Consider the following 9,205-nt stretch of genomic DNA (forward strand, 5'->3'; position numbering starts at 1 on the left):
CTGCTGCTACTACTGTTGCTACTGCTGTTACTTGTTTTGCGCTGCTACTACTGTTGCTAGTACTGTCGCTTGCTACTGTTGCTACTTGCTACTGCTGTCACTACTGCTGTTCCTTGCCGCTGCTATTACTCGTTACATTGTGCTACCTGCTACAATCTTGATTCGCTGGACGTTGACGGGAACTGACAACTTCCGTCAACGAGGCAACTTGGCACCATTGATACAATCGTTAGGAATAGTCTGCCATCAACGGATCGTTTTTCACACCGTTGTTATCATACTACTTTGCTACTGATACTTTGCTTGCAGATACTAATCTTTCAGGTGTGGTTGAATTTGACATATTCAGCTGCTAATACTTGAGAGTATTCTCTCACCTCTGGTCGTGTGAATCAACAAATTTGGGTCGAATACTCTAGCCTCGAAAACTGCTACGAACCTACGCGCTGGTGGGCCATCAACAACATTCTTCTAGTTTCGTTGCCGGGGAGTGCTAGGAGCATTCTTCTGGTGCCGTTGCACAGAAGGTTTGTTGTCATCAGCATTTGTCTAGACATCGCCAGAGATTGCAATCAAGGGGCATCACTCCACTCTTCCCACCGCCAACTGAAGAAGTGGGCGCGTGAGGTGAGCGCGGCGGAGCCCTCCATCGGCACTCATAGGCCCTTGAAGTGGTCACACACACCGATCATATTTGATTCCGAGGATCACCCAGACCGCATTACGGCAGTCAGATGTTTGCCGTTGTTGGTCTCCCCAATGATCCGCAACCTCAAGGTGACGAAGATGTTGCTAGATGGTGGGTCGGGTCTAAACCTCATCTCCCCCGACGTGATCCGGAGGTTGCATATTCCTGACAAAGATCTCGAGGAAACAGGAGCGTTCCAAGGGATCGACCTAGGGAAGATTCAACCAAAGGGAAGATCGCGTTGTCGCTGACCTTCGCCAGCGAGAAAAACTACCGGACGGAGAAGATCGTCTTCGACATTGCTGACAATCCGTTCGCATACAACGGGATCCTCGGGCGCCCTGCACTGGCTAAGTTCATGGTGGCTTCCCACTACGCCTACAACACCCTGAAGATGCCAGGGTCGGTCGGCGTCATTGTCATCAATGCCGACAACAAGGACGCACTCGTGTGCACCAACAGCCTCTACCGGGAGGTAGTGGTAGCGCCTGCCGCAAAGGCATCATCCCCCAGAGAGAAGAATCCCGACTAGAGGGCTTCCCGCGCTGATCCCGGCAAGCACGCTTCCCGGGAGTACCTTGCTGCCGCCGAGGATGCACCAGAAAGCTCTACTGTCCGGAACAAGAAATCCATGGCCGCCCCGCTAGAGACCACGAAGGCACCCGCCCGAGAGGACGGCACGGGTGGAACTTTCACCATAAGTTCCGCCCTTGATAACAAATAGGAAAGTGCGTTCATCGCCTTCTTGCGGACGAATCTCGATGTTTTTGCATGGCAACCATCAGATATCCCTAGTGTTCCCAGGAAGGTTATTGAGCACCACCTCGCTGTATGCCCCCACGCGCGACCGATCAAGCGGAAGTTGAGGAAGCAAGCCTTGGAGCGGCAAGAGTTCATTGCCAAGGAAATCAAGAATTTAGAAGCCATCGGACTCGTTAGAGGAGTCATCCATCCCATCTGGTTAGCCAATCCGGTTGTATTGCGCAAGGCGAACGGGAAATGGCGGCTCTGTATCGACTTTAACGATATCAATAAAGCTTCCCAGAAAGACCCTTTTCCCTTGCCGCGCATCGACCAGATTGTCGACTCAAACACTGGTTGTAACCTGTTGTCCTTCCTCGATGCTTATTCAGGGTATCACCAGATTTACATGGCCGAGGAAGATGAAGAGAAAACCACCTTCATCACCCCCTGTGGCACGTACTGCTTTGTACGCATGCCCTTCGGGCTGAAGAATGCCGGCTCCACCTTCCCTAGAGTAATCGAGATTGGTTTTGAACCCCAACTCCACAGGAACCTGGAAGCCTACATGGATGATATAGTGGTCAAAACCAAAGAAAGGTCAACGCTCATGCAAAATCTGGAAGAGACATTTGCCAACCTGCGCAAGATTAACCTCAAGCTAAACCCCGAAAAGTGCGTCTTCGGTGTTCCATCCGGCAAGCTTCTCGGGTTCTTCGTGCCTCAACGCTGGAGCGAAGCTAACCCCGACAAGATCAATGTCATTGAATAAATTGAGGCACCGAAGCACGTCAAGGATGTATGACGCCTTGCCGGCTGTGTAGCCGCTCTGACCAGGTTCATCTCCAAGTCTGCCGAATGCACCCTTCCTTTCTCAAAAATCTTGAAGAAGGCGGGACCAGTGGAGTGGACCGCCGAGGCAGAAACAACGCTACAACACCTGAAGCGGTACCTTTCCTCTACGCCAATCCTGGTAGCACCTAAACCTCAAGAACCGATGCTCCTGTACCTAGCGACAACCAACCAAGTGGTTAGCACCGCCCTGGTGGCGCAGAGGGAGGACGACGAAAATACACCAGCAAAGGCAACGCCACCAAATGAGGACGCACACATCGGCAACCAAGGAGCCCCGGTAGAATCCAAGGGCAATCGGGAGGAACCCCCGCCAACAGGCGGGCTAGTGCAGAAAAAGAAGACGGTGCAGCGCGTGGTCTATTTCGTTAGTTCCCTCTTGCAGGGGGCAGATCGAGATACTCAGGGGTTCAAAAAGTGCTTTTCCGCCTTCTCATGGCCTCGAGGAAGCTGCGCCACTACTTCCAAGCACACGAGATCACCGTCGTCACCCGCTTTCCGCTGCAAAGGGTTCTGCGGAACCCTGATGCAACTCGCAGAATCGTGGAGTGGGCGTTGGAGTTGTCCTGCTTTAGCCCCAAATTCAAAAGCACATCAACCATCCAAAGCAAGGCTTTGGCGGAGTTCATTGCCGAATGGACCCCGACGCCAGACGAGGAAATACAAGAATCAACCCTCCCGGGCAAAGAATCCAACCAATAATGGATCATGTACTTTGATAGAGCGTTCTCACTGCAAGGTGCTGGAGCCGAAGTGCTGCTAGTTGCACCTACTGGAGAACAACTCAAGTACATAATCCAGATGTACTTTCCCCGGGAGAAGTCCACCAACAACAACACCGAGTACGAAGGGCTTCTTGCCGGCCTCAGGATCGTGGCAGATCTTGGGATCAGGAAGCTCATCGTCAGAGGAGACTCGCAGCTGGTAGTCTAGCAGGTCAACAAGGACTACCAGAGCCCATTAATGGAAACTTACGTGGAGGAAGTGAGGAACTTGGAAGAGAGCTTCGATGGTCTATAGACGGAGCACGTCCCCCGTGCCGAAAACACCATCGCCGACGACATGTCGAAGCGCGCAGCCCTTAAGTTACCTGTGGAACCGGGAACTTTCGTGCTATGACTGACTCAACCTTCCGTATCACCATCCACCAAGCCGGAAAAAGGAGAAAGCTAAGCTCGGGAAAGTACTTTCTGGTGGACCTGCCAAGAATCCCCGACTAGGATCTTACTGGAAAGGAAGCTACCGAGGGAGACACAGAGCCTGCCGGAAAAGACACCATCCTGGCCGAGGAGATGCCTTTTGTCATTGCCGTCGAACCTCAGGCTCCAGCATGGGCGCAACACATAGTCCGGTACCTCTAGACTTGGGACCTGCCCGAAGGACAGGAAGAAGCGGAAAGAGTAGCCCGTCAGTCCAGCATGTACCAATTCGTGGATGATGCGCTATACAGAAGGCGACTAAATGATGTGAAACTGAAGTGCATTCCCCAAGAGGAAGGACTGGAGCTGTTGGCCGAGATACATGGGGGGATATGTGGCTCCCACATAGGGTCAAGAGCCCTTGTCGGCAAAGAATTCCGGCAAGGCTTCTTCTGGACCATGGCCCTCCAGGATGCGACTGCACTAGTAACCAAGTGTGAAGCGTGCCAGTTCCATTCATGGAAGATTCATCAGCCAGCTCAAGCTCTCCAGATGATCCCTCTCTCCTGGCCATTCTCAGTCTGGGGGCTTGATATTCTCGGCCCTTTCCCCTGCGCTGCCAGGGGCTTTGAGTACTTGTACGTCGTAATCGACAAGTTCACAAAGTGGCCAGAGGTGAAGCCAATGAGGAAGGTGACCGCCCAGTCAGCCGTCAAGTTCTTCAAAGGAATTGTCTGCCATTTCGTGGTCTCGAACCGGTTCATCACGGACACTGGCACCCATTTCACGAGCCGCGCCTTCATGCACTACGCCCAAGACCTCGGCAGAAAAATATACTTCGCGTCTGCTTCCCATCCAAGGAGCAATGGTCAAGCTGAAATAGCAAATGCCGAGGTACTCCGGGGGCTCAAGACAAGAACTTTTGACAAGCTGCGAAGGCATGGAAAGCGCTGGATTGATGAACTGCCAGCGGTTCTTTGGTCGATCAGAATGACGCCAAATGGAGCCACCGGCCAGACACCCTTCTCCTTGAGCTACGGGGCGGAGGCATTTCTTCCCACATAACTCATTTATGGGTCACCCCGAGTGCTCGCTTATGATGAGTTTGAGAAAGAGCAATTGTGTCAGGACGACGCAGTGCTCCTCGAGGAGACCCAGATTCACGCAGTTGTGCGAGCCACTCGCTATCAGCAAGCCTTGCGTCGCTATCATAGCCGCAAGGTCCAAGCCAGAAGTCTTGAGGAAGGCGACTGATACACCCCAAACGTATCTATAATTTCTACTTGTTCCATGATCTTTTGGGTGACATTGTTATATGTTTGGCTACATTTTTATATATTTTTACACATATTTGGACTAAGCTAAGAACTCAGTGCACCTAGTGCCAGTTTCTCTCTGCTGATGTCTTTTTTGCAAGGTCTTTTACCCAAATTTTGAGAGCCCCAAAAATCCCGAGAAAAATATATAAAAATCAGCGTGACAGAAGCTTCCGAAACACCGAAGATGGGCCAAAGGGGAGCCAGGGGCTGCCGAGGCCTGGACCCTGGGCGCGCCCACAGGCCGCCTGGGTGGGCCCCACCTCCTCTGACGCCCTCCTTTGGCCTACATTTACCCCTCCGATCGGAAACCCTTCGGGCATATTCAGAATCGCGAATTTCTCCATCGTTCCGCCACCGCAGCGCTTCCGAGATCGGGAGCGCGAGGAGACCTCTTCCCGGCACCCTGTCGGGGGAGGATTGACCTCCGGGAGCTTGTCCACCACCATGGACGCTTCCCGAATGTGTCATGAGTAGTCCTTGGACCATGAGTCCATGACCAGTAGCTATGTGATGTCTTCTCTCCAAGCTTGTGCTTCAGTGATTAGCCCTTGTGAGCTGCCTACATGATCAAGGCATCTATGTAATTTTCCTGTTATTGTTATGTTTGGTTTGCTGGGATCCAATGGATTATGAGATTATGTTCAGATTGTGATAAGTTATATATTTGATTATCCTTTTATATTATGTTATTTAGTGATTCATGCATGTTCTTCGTTGCTCTTTATTGCTTTGCCCGAGTTGTAGATTGTAACTCCAAGAGGGAGCGTTATGCATGATTGTGGGTTCATCCCCCCTGATGTCTAGCTTGAGTGACAAAAACATGAGACTAGGGGATGTGCTATTGCCACCAGGAAGAAAACAACGGTGCTTGTGACCATGACTGCAAGGCTTGTTTACCTTATGCATAGTTCGTTAATGCAGTTGTCCGTTGCTTTGAGTTTACACTTTGGGTGGGGCTCGCAACTTAATACCAGCGAGATGTTCTGGATAGATATCTCAAGGTGGATGATTAGTAAGTAGATGCTGATGAATAAACGGTCTAGTTGCCTTGGTGTACTTCCCATTACTATTGAGCCTCTAACTTTCAAGTAGTATAATTAGTATTGCAGTGCGTTTAAAATTCTGTCAATTGCCCAGCTGTAATTTGTTTACCCAAGCATAGTTTTTTATCGTATTTTGGGAGAGAGACATCACTAGTGAAAATCATGTGACTCAGGTCCATATCACTACCATTGCTTACACCTCCACAATTTACTTCTTTCATTTACTTTTCCGTTGCAATTACTATCAATATTCCCACTTGTGTTTTGATCCTTTGCAAACTACAAGGCCGGAGAGATTGACAACCTCTCTGTACTCGTCGGGAGAAAAGTTATTTGTTGTGAGTGCAGGTCCACGTCTTCTGCTAGCGCCAGAGAAGCGGACACCTACTTGTTGATCCTTGGAGTCCTCCTGGTACGATAAACCTTACCGCCTCCGTGTAAGGGAAACTTGCTGCTGACTACATCTCCACCTTCCACCTGGGGTAACCAACGAGGGGCGAGGTATATTCATCAACTCGTTATCAATGAACTTTTTCTTCGGCATGTTCAGTCGGCCAAGAATTCAAACAAGTTGACACCAGAGTGGGAAGGCCTATATCGGGTATTATGAGTCACCAGGCCTGGAGCTGTCCGCCTGGAGACCGAAGATGGGACACCGGTGAGCAACTCTTGGAACATTGAACATCTTCGAAAGTTCTACCCGTAGGGAGAGGTCGCCGGGCCTCTCGGCGGCCACCTTTTTTACAAGTCTTGCCGAAGTTGCATGTAATCCTTTGTACAAAGCCACGCGAAGACCCTGTGTGCAGTTGAATAAAGCATAGTGTTCCGCAACATCATTTAGATTTCCATGTTAGATCATATGCATGCAGAATCTAAGATTTTGTGAAACTCCTGAGCTAATGGACTGCCGAAGTACCGACACATATTTTCTCTTTTTTCATTTTTTTCAAAGACAGATGCAACCCCGCGCACAAGTTTGCCGGGGGAAGATAGCAGGGACGCCCACGGCAGAAGAAAGGACAAGGACGATCTACCCAAGACAGAAAGAATAACCGCGGCACAAAGATTAGTTGCGAAAACTTCAAGTAAGTCTTCGGTCAGACGCAACCCTCCCCTTTACGTGCCACCGACACATTTTGTATGGAAAACTTGTGCGCAAGGGAACTCTGCCGCAAGCCTCCTAAACGTTGTCTCGGAGCACGCCCGACAACTTAAGCGGCCCACCTCGCGTGCCCCTTCCGCTTAAAGAATGTGCTCGACAACCTATTGGAAAACCCAGAGGGAGGCAAGGCACCTTGTTGGCAGTGACGACTCCGCTAAGAGCCACCCCTCAGAAGCGCTTGTGGCAAAGCCAATTGAGCTAGAGAACCCTCAACGGAACACAAGGGTGAACCATGCAAAAAGAGCAAGGGAGGAAAGTAATACTCATTAAGGAACATTTAGTATATTACAATACTAACAGTATTGAACAAGATACATCAGCTCTCGGCTGAGAATCGCAGCAGCAGGAGAACAAGAAGAATTAATCCCAGCGTAGGCCTTGCACCCTCTTGATCTGGTCCACCTTGTCGACAATAGGCATGTCCAGATTCTCTAGTACCTTGAGGTTCGCCTCTTTTGGCAGATGCCCCATGGTGAGGTCAATTCCGGGATTCTTGTACGCCAACTTGGTGAGGACCTTGAGGAGGGCGCCCCGGCACAATCTTAGAGACTCGTTCGCCAGGCGCGCCGCCTCGCTGGCTCGAATCTGCTTGAAAGTATCGATCACGCTTTCGAAGAATAGGGTTAGCTTTGGCGCTTGAAGACACCTCCGGGTCTAGAGAATAACCGAAGCCCTGGAGATCCATAGAAGACAGCTGCGCGGCGATCCCTTCTGCAGCGTTGACAAGACACTCGGTCCAACTCGACACTACGCGTATAGCCCTCACGGGAGGCAGAGGCGGCCTTGAGCTGCTTCGTCAAACCAAGGTGTTTTTGAGCTACGACCTCCTCGCGGACCTTGCTTTCTTCAAGAATCAGCTCTAGAGGAACCAATTTATCCTGGAAGGTGGCAAGGGAGGCGTTGGCGGAGCGGAGTTGAGCACTCTTGTCGGAAACAACAGCTTGGGTCCCCATCAAGTTGGAGAGAGCCTTCTCTCTCTCTCTCTCTACTGTGAGGGCGCAGATCTTCTTGGCGAGGACTTTAAGATCCTCTTGCAGCTTCTTCAACTTGCCAGCAAGCTCCTCCCTGGCAGCCTCAGCACTGGCAGCCTTGTCGGCAACCTCCTGCAACTCGCCGGCGTGCTCCAAAGCCTGGGCGGCAAGGGAGTCCTTATGCTGATCCATGAGCTCGTGGGTACGTCGCGCCACAAGCCTCTCAACTTCTTCGTCCTTGGCGCGGAGCCTTCCATTGAGCGCCTTCTGGCGATCGGCAAGTTCCTCCTCTGGGATTCGAGGCTGATCCGAAGCGCATTAAGGCAGGCGTCTTCGTCGGAGATACGGCACCGAGCCTCTTCCTCCTCCTTCCGGATGTCGGACGACTTCAAGAGGAGCTCGTCCTGCTCAGCCCTCAGCTTCTCGCAATCCACCTTCAACCCCTGGTGAGCCTCCGCAAAGTGGTCCCACGTCTCCTTGAAGCATTTCTCGAAGGCCTCCTCTACTGCCTCGACAAACACCGCCCGGGAGTCCAGTTTCTCCTTCCGGGTCTAATAAAGGGCCTACAACTGGCTGACGTTGTCCCTCATGGACTAGAAGAGCTCCTCTTCGCTGAGCTTCCCGCCGCTGGCCTCCGATCCGTCCATGATCTCGAGCCCCGGACGGGTGGATACTTTAGCATCGAAGCTCTCCCCCTCCACGGCTATCCTGGTATGGCACACCCCTGGCGGACTGATGTACCGACCATTGATACCTCTCCGTCGTATCTACTTTTCCAAACTCTTTTGCCCTTGTATTGGACTCTAATTTGCATGATTTCAATGGAACTAACCCGGAATGACGTTGTTTTCAGCAGAATTGCCATGGTGTTGTTTTTGCACATAAATAAAAGTTCTCGGAATGAGCTCGAAATCTACGTGGAATTTTTCTGGAATATATAAAAAATACTGGCGCAAAAATCAACTGGAGGGACGGAGCCAGGAGCCCATAAGCCCACCAGGGCCGGCCCACCTGGCCGGGGCTGGCAGGCTTGTGAACTCCTCGGAGCTCTGCCGCCCCCAATTCCAGCTCTATATAACCTCTTTCGGCCGGAAAAAAAATCAACGAGAAGAGTTCATCGCGTTTTATGATACGGAGGCGCCGACACCTCCTGTTCTTCCTCTAGAAGGCAGATCTAGAGTCCGTTTTGGGCTCCGGAGAGAGGAAATCGTCGCCATCATCATCATCAACCTTCCTTCATCGCCAATTCCATGATGCTCTTCACCGTTCGTGCGTAATCTATTCTTAGGC

The sequence above is a fragment of the Hordeum vulgare genome, chromosome 3H, assembly GCF_904849725.1.
Source record: "Hordeum vulgare subsp. vulgare chromosome 3H, MorexV3_pseudomolecules_assembly, whole genome shotgun sequence".
Lineage (NCBI taxonomy): Eukaryota > Viridiplantae > Streptophyta > Magnoliopsida > Poales > Poaceae > Hordeum > Hordeum vulgare.